Raw genomic sequence first — 18,302 nt, forward strand, 5'->3', positions numbered from 1 at the left:
TTGTGTGTAATGTAATTGTGTTACCTTCTGATCAGCGCCCCCTCCTCATCTGGTCACTGCCATTACATGTCCCACATGTGGAGGAGGTTCTGGCCGGAGCAATTCCTTGTGCTTCACAGTCGGCCATCTTGGTACACCGAAGTGAAGCTCTTCACCTTCAGTGTACTGCTCCCCCTACTGGCGACCGTCTGCGCATGCGCAACAAGTTAAGCTCTCCTATCTTTATAATGGGGGACGTTTCACTAAATTTAATAAAAACTGTACCTATCTGAAAATCCTCAACCCCAAAAGGCACTCCACTGGGACAATATCTACCTAATAAAACAAACCCCAAGTCTCAATTGTTCCTCTACCCCGAGTTATGCCTTCCCAAAAAAACCCTCATAGACTAACATGGGTGACAAAGTGTCATTTCTGAAGTGTCCGAAAAAAACTGGCAGTTGGAAGTTTAGATCGCTCCCAATTGGTCATTTTTTTATATTTCGCCCTGAAATTTGGCAGGCAGCACCGGTTGACGATTCTACGCGTACATGCCAAATTTCAGCTCAGTACGCCCAGTCACTTTTGAGGTGCAGTCCCTCAAACACCATGCCCCCATCCGAAAAGTTCCCTATGGGAAAAATCCGTTCGTTGGATTCAGCCTTAATATAAGGGCACGACCGTGCCCTTATAATAACTGTCAGTGCTGCTGCTGCAGTGTCATAGAGTGATAGATAGTGATAGATAGTGAGAGATAGAGAGAGATAGTGACAGAGAGTGATAGAGAGTGTATATTTTGTGTCTGCTACCCCCCCTTTTTGGGGGTGCAGTTTTTTTTTATACATATAACTGTCAGTGCTGCTGCTGCAGTGTCCTAGAGTGATAGATAGTGAGAGATAGTGAGAGATAGAGAGAGATAGTGACAGAGAGTGATAGAGAGTGTATATTTTGTGTCTGCTACCCCCCCTTTTGTGCTGATCAGTATATCTGTGCTGATCAGCAACTTTTTGGGGGCGCAGAGGTTTTTCTTTTATATATATACATGTCAGTTGCTGCCAGTTGCACTGTCAGTTGCACCAAAGGTTGTGCACCTGCTGTCCCTCACTGGTAATCAGTGTCGCATCACTGATCACCTTTTTTTTTTTTTTGTGAGTGCTGTGGGGTCTTTTTTTAATTTTTTTTTTACACACACTGATTTTGTGGGTGTCCTGTGGCCACTGTGCGCCGATCAGTGACGTACATCACTGATCAGCTTTTTCGGCACAGGGTTGATCAATTTTTTTTTTTTTTTGATCAGATTCCTGTTGCCTTTGAGCGCTGTTCAGTGACAGACGTTACTGACCAACATCTGTGCTCAATTTTTGGCGCAGGACCTTTTTTTTTTTTTTTTTAACCCCTTCAATTTTTTATTTTTAACCCCTTCATTTTTTTTTTTTTTATTGGTATAAAGTATTTTTTTTTTTCTGCACCACATACACACTACATACCCCCCGGATTGAAATAAAGTTTGTACCCCCCCCTACACTATACACGTGTTGAAACATTTCACTACCAGTAACACAAAAATAAAAATGGCATCCCAAATGTCCTCCCAAATGTCCTCCCAAATGTCCTCCCAAATGTCCTCCCAGTCATCCAGGAGAATGTATTCAGTGGAGGAGGCATATGCCATGCTTGCCTCTGACTCTGACACAGGCAGTGATGCAAGCGGGGAATTTGAAGGATTCGTCTTAAGCTCCTCTTCCTCCTCTGGTGATGAGGGACCCCCTCAAAGACGCCCCCGTAGATCAGCTGAGATTCCCCCCCCAATAATTGATCTAGTATGGACCCCACCACCAGACAATTTTGAGCCCCAGGTTCCTGAGTTTTTGGCCATGCCAGGAATCCAATTTGATTCCACAGGTCTCAGAGAAATTGACTTTTTCAAATTATTTTTCTCTGATGATTTTATAAATTTAATGGTGGACCAAACTAATTTATATGCCCAGCAGTTTATTGCTCAAAACCCCACGTCATCATTTGCTAGGTGGACCCCTGTAGATGCAGTAGAGATGATGACGTTTTGGGGTCTGGTGTTTCATATGGGCATAGTAAAAAAGCCAGAAATTAGGCAATATTGGAGTACAGATGTTCTGTACAGTACTCCATTTTACCGTATGGCCATGCCCCGGACTCGATTTGAGACAATTCTTAAATTTATACATTACACCGATAATGCACAGTGCCCACCCAGAGATGATCCCACCTTTGACCGGCTATTCAAAGTCAGGCCGGTCATTGATCATTTCAGTGCCAAATTTGAAGAGGTGTACATCCCTGAAAAATTTATTTGTATCGACGAGTCCCTTATACATTTTAAAGGAAGGGTTAAATTCCGCCAGTACCTTCCCAGTAAGAGGGCAAGGTATGGCATAAAAATGTATAAACTGTGTGAAAGCACCTCAGGGTACACCCACAGGTTTAGGGTTTATGAAGGGAAGGATTCAAGAATTCAACCGCCAGAATGCCCCCCCTCCCTCGTAGGTGTTAGTGGGAAAATTGTCTGGGATTTAGTGCACCCCTTCCTGGATAAAGGTTATCACCTCTATGTGGATAACTTTTACACTAGCATCCCCCTGTTTAAGGCCCTTGGTTCAAGAGGTACAGCAGCTTGCGGTACTGTGCGCAAGAACCAAAGAGGCCTCCCAAAAACGCACATTGCCCAAGTAATGAGAAGGGGTGAAAGCAGGGGAATATGCAACGAAAATATGTTGTTGGTCAAATATAAGGACAAGAGGGATGTCCTTATACTGACAACAATTCACGGAGACAGTACCACCTCCGTCCCTGTACGAGGTACCAGTACCCACACCTCCAAACCTAATTGTATCCTGGATTACAATAGGTACATGGGCGGAGTGGATCTTTCAGATCAGGTACTGAAGCCGTACAGTGCCCTGCGGAAAACAAAAATCTGGTACAAGAAGGTGGCCGTGTATATCATCCAGATGGCACTGTATAACGCTTACGTGCTATTCCGTTCTACCGGCCAGAGGGGGACATTTATGCACTTTCAAGAGGAAGTCATAAAGGGCCTAATATTTGGGAACCAGCAGGCAGAGGGCCCCAGTACTTCTAGTACTGGCCCCCGTATTGTACCAGGGCAGCATTTTCCTGATGAAATCCCCTCCACTGGAAAAAAGGGCAGGACACAAAAAAGGTGCAAAGTTTGCTATAAAAAGGGAATAAGAAAGCAAACTATTTTCCAGTGTGACACTTGCCCCGACAAACCCGGCCTATGTATAAAGGAGTGTTTTAAAATATACCACACATCTATGGAATATTAGGTTCATAATTTCACCGTGCTTCGGGGGTCTTGCTAATGCCACATAGCACCCACCATTCATTCCACCAGAATCTGAGCCGCAAAATCCAAAAATCACTCCTTCCCTTCTGAGTCCTGCCATGCACCCAACTGGTATTTTTTGGTCACATGTGAGGCATTGCCGTACTCGGGAGAAATTGGGGCACAGATTTTGGGGTGCTTTGTCTCCTTCATTCCTTGTGAAAATGAAAAATTTTGAGCCAGAACTGCATTTTTGTGTAAAAAAATGTAATTTTTCATGTTCACTGCCCAGTTTTATCAAAATTGGTGAAACCCCTGGGGGTTTGAAATGTACACTATACCCCTAGATGAATTCCCTGAGGGGTGTAGTTTGCAAAATGGGGTCACTTGTGGGGGGGTTCCACTGTATTGGTGCTTTGGGGGTCTTGCTAATGCGACATAGCACCCACCATCATTCCACCAGAATTTGTGCTGCAAAATCCAAATATCACTCCTTCCCTTCTGAGTCCTGCCACTTTTTGGTCACACATGAGGCATTGCCGTACTCGGGAGAAATTGGGGCACAGATTTTGGGGTGCTTTGTCTCCTTCATTCCTTGTGAAAATGAAAAATTTTGAGCCAGAACTGCATTTTTGTGTAAAAAAATGTAATTTTTCATTTTCACTGCCCACTTGTATCAAAATTGGTGAAACCCCTGGGGGTTTGAAATGTACACTATACCCCTAGATGAATTCCCTGAGGGGTGTAGTTTGCAAAATGGGGTGACTTGTGGGGGGGTTCCACTGTATTGGTGCAACATAGCACCCACCATTCATTCCACCAGAATCTGTGCTGCAAAATCCAAAAATCACTCCTTCCCTTCTGAGTCCTGCCATGCACCCAACTGGTATTTTTTGGTCACATGTGAGGCATTGCCGTACTCGGGAGAAATTGGGGCACAGATTTTGGGGTGCTTTTTCTCCTTCATACCTTCTGAAAATGAAAAATTTTGAGCCAGAACTGCATTTTTGTGTAAAAAATGTAATTTTTCATGTTCACTGCCCACTTGTATCAAAATTGGTGAAACCCCTGGGGGTTTGAAATGTACACTATACCCCTAGATGAATTCCCTGAGGGGTGTAGTTTGCAAAATGGGGTCACTTGTGGGGGGGTTCCACTGTATTGGTGCTTGGGGGGTCTTGCTAATGCGACATAGCACCCACCAAAATTCCACCAGAATCTGAGCTGCAAAATCCAAAAATCACTCCTTCCCTTTTGAGTCCTGCCATGCACCCAACTGGTATTTTTTGGTCACATGTGAGGCATTGCCGTACTCGGGAGAAATTGGGGCACAGATTTTGGGGTGCTTTTTCTCCTTCATACCTTCTGAAAATGAAAAATTTTGAGCCAGAACTGCATTTTTGTGTAAAAAATGTAATTTTTCATGTTCACTGCCCACTTGTATCAAAATTGGTGAAACCCCTGGGGGTTTGAAATGTACACTATACCCCTAGATGAATTCCCTGAGGGGTGTAGTTTGCAAAATGGGGTGACTTGTGGGGGGGTTCCACTGTATTGGTGCTTGGGGGGTCTTGCTAATGCCACATAGCACCCACCAACATTCCACCAGAATCTGAGCTGCAAAATCCAAAAATCACTCCTTCCCTTCTGAGTCCTGCCATGCACCCAAATGGTATTTTTTGGTCACATGTGAGGCATTGCCGTACTCGGGAGAAATTGGGGCACAGATTTTGGGGTGCTTTGTCTCCTTCATACCTTCTGAAAATGAAAAATTTTGAGCCAGAACTGCATTTTTGTGTAAAAAAATGTAATTTTTCATTTTCACTGCCCACTTGTATCAAAATTGGTGAAACCCCTGGGGGTTTGAAATGTACACTATACCCCTAGATGAATTCCCTGAGGGGTGTACTTTGCAAAATGGGGTGACTTGTGGGGGGGTTCCACTGTATTGGTGCAACATAGCACCCACCATTCATTCCACCAAAATCTGTGCTGCAAAATCCAAAAATCACTCCTTCCGTTCTGAGTCCTGCCATGCACCCAACTGGTATTTTTTGGTCACATGTGAGGCATTTCCGTACTCGGGAGAAATTGGGGCACAGATTTTGGGGTGCTTTTTCTCCTTCATACCTTCTGAAAATGAAAAATTTTGAGCCAGAACTGCATTTTTGTGTAAAAAAATGTAATTTTTCATTTTCACTGCCCACTTGTATCAAAATTGGTGAAACCCCTGGGGGTTTGAAATGTACACTATACCCCTAGATGAATTCCCTGAGGGGTGTAGTTTTCAAAATGGGGTGACTTGTGGGGGGGTTCCACTGTATTGGTGCTTGGGGGGTCTTGCTAATGCGACATAGCACCCACCAAAATTCCACCAGAATCTGAGCTGCAAAATCCAAAAATCACTCCTTCCGTTCTGAGTCCTGCCATGCACCCAACTGGTATTTTTTGGTCACATGTGAGGCATTGCCGTACTCGGGAGAAATTGGGGCACAGATTTTGGGGTGCTTTTTCTCCTTCATACCTTCTGAAAATGAAAAATTTCGAGCCAGAACTGCATTTTTGTGTAAAAAATGTAATTTTTCATTTTCACTGCCCACTTGTATCAAAATTGGTGAAACCCCTGGGGGTTTGAAATGTACACTATACCCCTAGATGAATTCCCTGAGGGGTGTAGTTTTCAAAATGGGGTGACTTGTGGGGGGGTTCCACTGTATTGGTGCTTGGGGGGTCTTGCTAATGCGACATAGCACCCACCAAAATTCCACCAGAATCTGAGCCGCAAAATCCAAAAATCACTCCTTCCGTTCTGAGTCCTGCCATGCACCCAACTGGTATTTTTTGGTCACATGTGAGGCATTTCCGTACTCGGGAGAAATTGGGGCACATATTTTGGGGTGCTTTTTCTCCTTCATACCTTCTGAAAATGAAAAATTTTGAGCCAGAACTGCATTTTTGTGTAAAAAAATGTAATTTTTCATTTTCACTGCCCACTTGTATCAAAATTGGTGAAACCCCTGGGGGTTTGAAATGTACACTATACCCCTAGATGAATTCCCTGAGGGGTGTACTTTGCAAAATGGGGTGACTTGTGGGGGGGTTCCACTGTATTGGTGCAACATAGCACCCACCATTCATTCCACCAGAATCTGTGCTGCAAAATCCAAAAATCACTCCTTCCCTTCTGAGTCCTGCCATGCACCCAACTGGTATTTTTTGGTCACATGTGAGGCATTGCCGTACTCGGGAGAAATTGGGGCACAGATTTTGGGGTGCTTTTTCTCCTTCATACCTTCTGAAAATGAAAAATTTTGAGCCAGAACTGCATTTTTGTGTAAAAAAATGTAATTTTTCATTTTCACTGCCCACTTGTATCAAAATTGGTGAAACCCCTGGGGGTTTGAAATGTACACTATACCCCTAGATGAATTCCCTGAGGGGTGTAGTTTTCAAAATGGGGTGACTTGTGGGGGGGTTCCACTGTATTGGTGCTTTGGGGGTCTTGCTAATGCGACATAGCACCCACCAAAATTCCACCAGAATCTGAGCTGCAAAATCCAAAAATCACTCCTTCCCTTCTGAGTCCTGCCATGCACCCAACTGGTATTTTTTGGTCACATGTGAGGCATTGCCGTACTCGGGAGAAATTGGGGCACATATTTTGGGGTGCTTTGTCTCCTTCATACCTTCTGAAAATGACAAATTTGGAGCCAGAACTGTATTTTTGTGTAAAAAAAATAATTTTTCATTTTCACTGCCCAGTTGTACCACAATTGGTGAAACCCCTGGGGGTTTGAAATGTACACTATACCCCTAGATGAATTCCCTGAGGGGTGTAGTTTGCAAAATGGGGTCACTTGTGGGGGGTTCCTAACTTTTAGCATCTTATGGTGCCTAGAAACCTACATGGTGCCTAAAAAATAATCTCATAAAAAGGAGGCTCCAAAATCAAGTAGGTGCTCCTTCTATTATGAAGCCTGTGGTTTGGTCACCGTGCACACTAGGGCCACATATAGGATATTTATGAAAACAAAAGAATTGGGGGAATCAATTTTCAGTCACATTTCTCTAGTAAAATGTACTGTGTTCCTTAGAAAAATGTATTAAAATTGCAAATCTGCAAAAAAAAAGAAATTTTGAAATTTCACCTACACTTTGTTTTAATTCCTGTGAAACACCTAAAGGGTTAACAAACTTCCAAAATGCTGTTTTGAATACTGTGAGGGGTGCAGTTTTTGAAATGGCATCATTTATGGGGGTGTCTCACATACAAGTCCCTCAAAGTCACATCAGAACTGAACTGGTCCCTAAAAAAATCAGTGTTTGAAATTTTCTTGAAAATTTGAGAATTTGCTATTCATATTTGAAGCCTCCTAGTGTCCCAAAAAATTAAAAGGAAGTTGAAATAATGATGTCAACATAAAGTAGACATATGGTCTATGTTAGTTATTCACTATTTTGAGTGGTAAGATTATTTGTCTCACAAGCAGAAAATTTAACATTTTGCAAATCGCTAAATTTTCCATTTTTTCACGATATTTTGGTATTTTTCACAAAAAAACACAGACTGTATCGACCCAAATTTACCACTAATTTGAAGTACAATGTGTCACGAAAAAACAATCTCAAAATCACTGGGATAAGTAAAAGCAAAAAAAAGTTATCCCCACTTAAGTGAGACATGTCAGATTTGAAAAAAAGGGCTCTGTCAGGAACGCAAAAACTGGCTCTGTCAGGAAGGGGTTAAGGCAAATTAAAACTTGGTGTTTTTTTAATTTCTAAGTGAAATTTCCCAAAAACGGCTTCGAGGTGCACACCACCGGGTACAGAGGTATCTTGTTGCAGAATTTGGTGGCTCGGAGTGCCACGGTGTGTCTGCAATGCAACGGACACGCACACACACACACACACACGCACACACGCACGCACACAGACTCTTCAACTTATTATATAGAAGGAGTATAGATAGCACTTATCAAATACGCAATTTTATTTATCTCTATTTTTCACATTTATTTCCTAATCACCAATTCGGGAGAAAAACATCTTTCTTCACGGATCAACAGAAATTTGCACAAAGAACACGCACCTTCATACGTGAGTGCGGTACGCATATTTGCCTTCCATTACAGCCTTTGGTTAATATCTCCGTCACAAAGATACCTTTACATGTGTATCTTACTCTGTCTTGGGGTGAGTAAGGTACGATAGTCACATCTGGCCCATATCTGGAGTTGCACAGGGTGTTCACTACATGATAAGATTCATGTACTGATTTATTTTATTATTCCTTTTTTTCACACTTACTCCTAACTATCCATCTGGGAGAAAACACCGTTCCTTACGGATCAACACAAGTTTTGAATAAAGAAAACGCTACGGGTATATACCCCACACCTACTGACGTGAGTGTGGTACGCATACCCACTTTCTATTGTAGCCATTTGTTGTATTGTGTCACAAAGATACCTTTATATGTGTATCTTGCTCTATCTTGGGGTGAGTAAGGTACGATAGTCACATTCTCATCACATCAGAATCTACACGGGGTGTTTATCACATGATAAGAACTATCCACTAATCCCTCCTTTTTATTTTTTACTTCGACATCTGGTACGGAGAACACACAAAAAGAACCAAGATCAAGAAAACAGAGGAAAATCACAAAGAAACCGCTACGGGCTTTTACATCACCTTACTTACCGTGAGTAGGGGTACGCCTATACTTATACACCCTTCACTGCCGTTTCCATAATTTTGGGGTATAGACTTTTCTAATCAGTGATTCCCCTCTTCTTGCATGTATTACTGAGAATATCCTTGAAAAATAAGAAAAATTCCTGGGAAAAAGAACTCCAGACTTATCGTATTCAAGTGTTGCGCCAAGGACTTGGAAATCCCATCTTGTTGTATTTGTGGTAATTTATGGTTATTGGGTGATAACCAGGGAAAGTACATCTCGCGGGCAGCAGCGCGCCACCACAGGTCATATCCTAGAACTCCTGTTTTGTATACATATACACAGTGTTATACATTATCAGTATGCTGGGACTACATATGTACAGTGTTATACATTATCAGTATGCTGGGACTACATATGCACAGTGTTATATATTATCAGTATGCTGGGACTACATATGCACAGTGTTATATATTATCAGTATGCTGGGACTACATATGCACAGTGTTATATATTATCAGTATGCTGGGACTACATATGTACAGTGTTATACATTATCAGTATGCTGGGACTACATATGCACAGTGTTATATGTTATCAGTATGCTGGGACTACATATACACAGTGTTATACATTATCAGTATGCTGGGACTACATATGTACAGTGTTATACGTTATCAGTATGCTGGGACTACATATGTGCATTGTTATACATTATCAGTATGCTGGGACTACATATGCACAGTGTTATACATTATCAGTATGGTGGGACTACATATGCGCAGTGTTATATATTATCAGTATGGTGGGACTACATATGTACAGTGTTATACATTATCAGTATGCTGGGACTACATATGCACAGTGTTATACATTCTCAGTATACTGGGACTACATATGCACAGTGTTATACATTATCAGTATACTGGGACTACATATGCACAGTGTTATATATTATCATGCTGCACATATGATTATGGAAGGGGTTATGGCAATTGGTAACAAATACAAATATAAAAATGATAAATGACTTGGACATATTTGTTAGTGCATATAAATATACATCATGTTCCATATGTAAAGTAGCACTATTACAGTGATAGTAGAATTAACACAGTATAGCTTTAAAAAAATATATTGTTTGTTTCTTGCAGGACAAATAAGTAACAGGATTTTCTTGTGGAAGACGCTGTGGAAAGCAACACCACAGCTAGATCAATCCACCTACAGACGTCTTTATTTCCTACAAATCTGGGGGACTCACAAAAGCTTTTTTCATTTTGTACATATGAGAAAAATTCTACAGCTAATTTGTTTCTCAGCTTATACAATATACATTGATACTTATACATGATGAGTCTGACAGGAGAGAGACCACATCTGTGCTCTGAGTGTGACAAACGATTTACATGTAAATCACATCTTCTCAGACATCAGAGGAGTCACACAGGAGAGAGACCACATCTGTGCTCTGAGTGTGATAAACGCTTTATATGTAAATCACATCTTCTCAGACATCAGAGGAGTCACACAGGAGAGAAACCATTTTATTGCTCAGAATGCAGCAAGTGTTTTGCCAATAAGCATCATCTAGTTACACATCAGAGGAGTCACACAGGAGAGAAACCATTTGATTGCTCTGAATGTAGCAAGTGTTTTATCCATAAGTACAACCTTGTTATACATCAGAGGAGTCACACAGGAGAGAAACCATTTACTTGCGCTGAATGTAGCAAGTGTTTTGCTAGAAATTCATCACTTATTAATCACATGAGGAGTCACACTGAGGGCCTGAGTGTATCAGGTTTTTATTAAGTTAGATTACTTGTATCACGCCAATATTTTCACAAGGAAGGAGCTTTTTATTTTCTGAATGTAACAAGTATTTGAAATAAATCAATCTTGTTAAAGACTGGAGAGGGGAAACATTGATAGTTGTTCATCTGCACCAGTGTAGTGTAATAAACAATGTTTAGGGTGAAGGAACAACAATGATTACATGTTATTTTCCTCTCATGGCCACAAGCGGGCGCTACTACTGACCCCTAATACACTAGTATACATCACACGCGGGAGAGAATATCAGTTTCTTGGGTCACTTCACTGGATCCAAACATAACTTTTACTGTATTTTTATAAAATGAATATATCAGTGAAATATTAAAACAAAATACTTTAAAGAAAGTGACAAATAGATACAATAAAGTGATATAAATACCAGCGGGGCACATTGTTATAGCCTTCATGCTTTTATTAGGGTATGGATCACAGGGGTGACAGGAATTAGGGTGACAGCATCTAGATGACCCCAAAAGGTTGATATGCACAAGGTTGGCATGGGAAAATGGTTGGAACAAGCAAATGTATCACATGGAAATGGTCGACATGAGATTGTCCAGGTGTTATGTTGTCATTTTGTACATTAGCGCACATGGACCCCCAATTAGTGACCTCAGTTACTCTTCATGCTATAATCCAGGTTCCTCGCCCCGCTACTGCTACCACTTGGCACACTTCTCTCCTCCCAATTACAGCCAGAAGGGGGCGCTACTACTGACCACTAATACCCTAGTATACAACACACGACATATGGACCCCAATTAGTGACCTCAGTTACTTGCCATGCTATAAACCAGGTTCCTCGCCCCGCAAGGGCTACCGCTTGGCACACTTCTCTCCTCACAATTACAGCCACAAGGGGGCACTACTACTGACCACTAATAACCTAGTATACAACACACGACATATGGACCCCAATTAGTGACCTCAGTTACTTGCCATGCTATAAGCCAGGTTCCTCGCCCCGCTACTGCTACCGCTTGGCACACTTCTCTCCTCCCAATCACAGTCCACTTAGATGGAAAAGTATAAAAAAATGTGTTGTAATATTGTCTGTGTCGACCTATTGACTATAAACCTAATGCATGTTGACTTAAATTTTGATCACTTTTAATTTAATTGACATGTACTCCAGTACATATACTGTATGCCTAAAGGCCCATACACACTAGATGATATTGGTCACAATGTTGCTCAGAAACGGCTTTCTGAGTGATCTGGTGAATAATATCACCTAATGAATATGCTGTACATCATTAAAGATGCGTGCTCCCGCGTATCTTTAAGGACTTGCTCCCTCATCCAAACATGTTTGGACGATGAAGACCTCTTTAGAGACGGTCATGCTGCATTCTCAACTTGACCTTCGCTCCCAGCCAATGGCCCCCACGAGTATGGCATCGGCAAGAGTGTATGCACTTGCCAATTCCTGCCCCACCACCAGGTCCTTGCCGCCACCAATATCGGCATGGACTGGGATCTTCAAGTGTGTATGGGCCTTTAGGGCAATATTAATATATGGCTATTAATTTGACTCATTTTGATGCTGATTGTGCTTCAACTTTTTATGTTTAGCTTTACCTTATGTTTATATTTGCTGTAAACCAACCTTAATCTATATAATAAGTTGAAGAGTCTGTGTGCGTGCGTGCGTGTGTGCGTGTGTGTGTGTGTGCGTGTCCGTTGCATTGCAGACACACCGTGGCACTCCGAGCCACCAAATTCTGCAACAAGATACCTCTGTACCCGGTGGTGTGCACCTCGAAGCCGTTTTTGGGAAATTTCACTTAGAAATTAAAAAAACACCAAGTTTTAATTTGCCTTAATTGATGATCTGGGAAAAGGATCGACGATCTGGGAAACCGTTGCGAAGGAACAACTCCACACCTGAATTCATTGCTGTCATTGAGTAGGAATGACACATTCTAACACTATGGTGGAGACTTTAAACAATTAGGAATAAATGAGGATATACATAGACCACACATCACACACAAATGTACACATTGTACACGTGCACACACACACAGTACACCACATACGCACACATAGTACACAACACACACATATATACGTAGCGAGCTTCACACACTTACACATTGGACAGATACACACAACAAAACACACACATAACATACCACATGCAGTACATCACAAACCCATATACACTACAACACACACCCAAAAACAGTACAACAAACACACACACACTTAAACATTGTGCAGATACAGAAACACACACAAACATTGCCAGGATAGGCACAGCACACTACACTACACACACATGTATACGTAGCGCACCTCACAAACTTACACATTCGGCAGATACACACAACACACACACACATAACACACCACTCACAGTACAACACACACCCACATTCACTACAACACACAGCCAAAAACAGTACAATACACAGATCACACACACTTAAACATTGCACAGATACACACGGCACACTACACACACACACACATTTATATGTAGCACACCTTACGCACTTACACATAGCACAACACTTACACATAGGGCAGATAAACACAGCACACACACACACATAACATACCTCTAACAACACAACACACACCCACATTCACTACAACAAACAGCCAAAAATAGTACAATACACAGATCACACACACTTAAACATTGCACAGATACACACGGCACACACATTTATACGTAGCACACCTTACGCACTTACACATAGGGCAGATAAACACAGCACACACACACACATAACATACCTCTAACAACACAACACACACCCACATTCACCATACACACCCAAAAAACAGTACACCATACACAAAACACACACTTAAACATTGCACATATACACAAAGACACAACATACACATACTGTATATACATAGCACACCTCACACACTTACGCATTGGACAGATACATGCAACACACACAACCACATACACTACATCACACACACAAAAACAGTACAACACACAGAACACATAAAAAATTGACGTTTATTTAACAGTCTGTACCAGCAAATAAAAACTGTACCTAATGTACCGTTTTTTCTTTTTTCCGCATATCCGTCTCTCCAGTCCTCCAGCCTGTCACTGCGCTCCCCAGCCAGTTGCACTGAGAAATCTTTGTCCTGGCCAATGCACCCCTTGATCAATACAAAGTGGGTACACTGCACTCACCCTGTCAGTTGTATGTTAGGCACTGCTCTGCCTTGAGGGTGTCCCAGACTCTTTTGGTTCATAGATAATGTTTGGTCGATGGGCATGAGCGCTGCATGTATTCGTTTGAATGTTATGAGTGTAAGAATTTGAAGAATAATACTGAGATGAAGATTTGCCACGTTAAAGTGTACAATTTACTCAATAAATCGTGAAAAAAAATATATGTACATAGAAGTACAACCAAGAAATAAAAGTAGGTTTAAAAAATAAATTCTAATTCAAACTGATAATTGTTTGGATGGGGTGAGTTGCCAAACAAATCTATAAGTGGAGGGGGGTATGGATATTGTGGGCATAATTGGTGTTTGGTACACCTACAGGGGGTCCCCAGTTGATGAGAAATTTTCACTACAGTGTCACCGTAGGGGGAAATCCAATTGGGGTTCAGGTGGTCTTTTAGGGACCCCTTTACAATCCCGTTGGTCTCTTCTCCTAAAGCCTATGGTCTCCCTCAGTGATTGACTATTATTAAGGGAGACCGTAGGCTCAAGGAGAAGAGACCTACGGGATTGTAAAGGGTTCCTAAAAGACCACCTGGACCCGAATTGGGAATCCCCTTATGGTGACACTGTGACCATGATACTGTAGTGAAAATCCCATCAAATGAGTAGCCCCTGTAGGTGTACCAAACACCAATTATGCCCACAATATCCATATCCCCATCCACCTATAGATTTGTTTCACAACCCACCCCCATCCAAACAATTATGAGTTTGAATCAGAATTTATTTTTTAATCCTACTTTCATTTCTTGATTGTACTTCTATGTACACTTATATCTTTTCATGATTTATTGAGTAAATTGTACACTTTAACATGGAAAATCTTTATCTCAGTCTTATTCTTCAACTTCTTACACTCCAAACCTTATCAATGCACCCATTGATGATTGCGATGGCTGGATCGGTGGATTGGCCCGGCGGGTGTAGGGAAGAATTTGGCCCATTGCACCCATTCCCAGTGGTGCATTGCAGTGTTATGCGGGTAGCCTGCGTCGCGTTATGACGTCATGTGGCCAGGCCTGCGGACATGCTCCCACACTCAGGGGCTGCCCCACTGGTAGAGATGACCAGTGCATGTGCTTTACAGATCTCCAGACCTCAGAGACTGCTGCAGGCTGGATTGGTGAGGGGAGCGGGAGTGGCAAGGAGCGTTGAATTTTTTATTAATTATGGCGCGGTAAGTAACGCCCACCCCGGTCTCCACGCACTCAGCACCTGTATTTACACATCCTAGAAACTGTACCATTGAAAGTATAGAAATGGAGGTGTGGCCACATCCCTTTCTGATTTTGTACCGATTTCTGACCCTCAGATGTTGGAGGCTATGTCATAGGTGCTAAATCTCAGGAGTGGATGTAGAATTCATCAACACATACAAGTTATCAACTCAGGATCGTTGTGTTTCAAACAACACCACCACACCTGAATTCATTGCCGTCATTGAGTATCAATGCAAACACATTCTAACATTATGGTGAAATGTACAACAAATTACAATCTTAGGTCTTTGGCACAGCATACTGTAAGATTACATTTTTCAGTAATTTTGGAAATAAAAAAACCCCAAGGTTTTCCCGGGCAACGCCAGGCGGGTCAGCTAGTCATCAATAAAAAAGATATTTTCTTTTTAGATATCAAATTGGGATATTGCAAGTGTCTGATCTATTTAGCATTGGGCACATTTACATATAAGACTGTGACACCATTGCTCAGCATTGCAAATGTTGCAGCAATTGTCTTTTTAATCTCATTTTCACTAGCAAAAATATCCCTGGATTATATCTGTATGTATAATCCTAACTACTCCTCACCTTATTATGGTGAAGTATATGGTAAATTATATGAATGGACACAATCATGTCCATTATTAACTTCTGTGTACGGCCTGGCTTTTGGCCATGTGGGATTTTGCTGCCTGGCAGGAGCCGGGGATTCGGTATGGAATCCCGGCGGTCGGAATCCCAGCTTTCAAAATCCCAACACTGGAATCCCGACCGCCGAAATCCCTACAAGGGGGGGACGTGGAGCTCACTGCTCTCGCCACGCAGCGGGCCCGGTGCCTCGCTACGCTAATTTGTTCTCCCTCTATGGGTGTCATGGACACCCACGGAGGGAGAAAGTTTCGGGATTTTGGCGGTCGGGATTCCAGCATCGGGATTCTGAACACCTGGATTCCGACTGACTGCATCCCGGAGCCAGAGCGTGTGAAAGGAGCCTTACGCTGGACCTCATGTGTCAGCCGCATGGTTCCCCTTCTTGAAGGTAGACACTAACTTACCAGCACATCGGGAAGCCGGGCGGGATGATGTAAGCTAACTCTGGTCTCTACTTCCTGCAGGTTGCACTCCAAGTCCTGGCACTGCAGTGCAGGCTGGGCTTCTTCAAGCACTCCCAGCACAGGCTGCCCAATCACAGAGCTCAAGAGTCAGCCGTCACAGCCTGCCTTGCAATGAATCTGCAGTTCCAGCAGCTGTGACTGCTGTCACAGGGGGGAGCAGTGCCACGGATCGGATCCACAACAGAGATCCAATCCGTCACCCCTCCCCCTGCTGCCCCGCCGTGTAACATCACATCAGCCCGCAGTTCCCCATATGCGTTCCCCCACACCCCTGCCAAATAAAAAGAAAACTGAAGCTGCGATATGTGGCGCAGATGGCAGCAGGCCCCATGAACTTCTTGGGCCCCGGTGCACTGCACCATTTGCACCGCCATTAGACATAAAGTGGAGATAAAGTAGAAATAAATATAATTATTAATATATGATTATACACCTAATTATGATCAGCGTGATTAAATGTGGGTCGTTATCATAAATACTTCCTAAATGATAAATAATTAATTGTTTCATAGCACAGCATAACATATGTTTTGTATGTATTTGCACTTCATAACCAATATCATTTATATAAGATTTGAATTAAAAGTAAAGTTTTTAAATCCTTGATTATTATTCATTATGAAAAATGTGCCTCCCACCAGCAATCACTGTGTTAATGGATTGTTTGCCTCTTGCGATCAACCATTTTCTTTTGAGAGTATTTGATTATTCAAATTCTTTAGGGAAACTCCAACATAAATAATTTGTCTCATTCAAAAGAGAATAATATGTCTGTGAATGTTGGTTCTATAAAACTAATCCAATACGTTCCTTGTCCTATGCAGGATATTCATTTTCTACTGTCCAGAATAGTTATCTGAGTTGTCACTCGGCTCTGTCACTCGATTCTCTTACTTTTCTATTCTTATACTCCATACCATACACATTTACTAACCCTTACGGGTGTGCACTGTGAGGGTACGAGTTCCTCAATCACTCAGACACCGAGCAGATGAAACCAGAAGAATGGTTTATTTTCCACAGCACGCACAAATAGACAATAAACAGTGGCAAAGGTAAATTGCAGAGTAGAAAGATATTCAGGTAGCAGGCCCAAACAGACAGTCCTTGTATAGTCACAGTCCCAGATCAGTTCCACAGGGCAAACTATCACTTAATCCCCACAGCAGTGATAGCATATAAGTCCACACGATACCTAGACAGAGCATAACCTCTTAGTCCAGGACAGTCCATCAAATTCTGCTCCTGGCTTGTGTGCCAGTCATTTTAAAAACTTCCAATTTCCCACGCTTCTCCATACCATCAGTGGGCTTGCACTCAATCCCTATTGGTGGATTCAAGTCAGGTTTATCCCCCCTCCCAGGTACTGCTGCTGCCCATCTGCTTCTGCCCCCTGCTGGGGTCGGTTCCAGAAAGTCTGGAAGTGGCCAAGATATGCATAGCAGAGTCAACACAAGATACAAAACACAGTCTGATTACATTATGTGGTGGTCACCCCCTGTGGACAACCTTCCTGTTGATAGTAGGGGAATTTGATCACCCCCTGTGGTGATTGTCCTTCAGCTATCCCCCTCATGTAAACAGCAGGAACAATAATCGGCTGATTACATTATGGGCTGATCACCCCCTGTGGTGGCCGGTTCCACAAAGTCTGCTAGAGCCCAGAGGTTTGCAAAGAATTGTAAACCCCCCTGTGGAGATTGCCCCTCAGCTTCCACCCTCCTGTGATAGCAGGAACAAAAGTATGGTAATGGGACATAACCTTTTGGTGACTTATTTCCTGGGTATTTCCTGGCAGACCATATTAGGGCGAGAGCGATCTGATCTGGAACTACACACACATATAGGGAGTATATAGACATATATGGAGAACAAGAGGGTACCGACGGACTAAAATAGTACATTAATTACTACACCTAATAAAA

At 42.3% G+C, this 18,302-nt stretch overlaps 1 protein-coding gene across 1 annotated transcript in view; it reads right to left on the reverse strand.

The window, feature by feature from the left end:
- LOC146073306 (uncharacterized) overlaps positions 1–18,302 on the reverse strand; it is a 146,451-nt gene that overhangs the window by 72,261 nt on the left and 55,888 nt on the right. The gene's annotated exons all lie outside the window — the stretch shown is intronic.

This window comes from Crinia signifera, chromosome 4 (genome assembly GCF_055691185.1).
Source record: "Crinia signifera chromosome 4, ASM5569118v1, whole genome shotgun sequence".
Classification (NCBI taxonomy): Eukaryota; Metazoa; Chordata; class Amphibia; order Anura; family Myobatrachidae; genus Crinia; species Crinia signifera.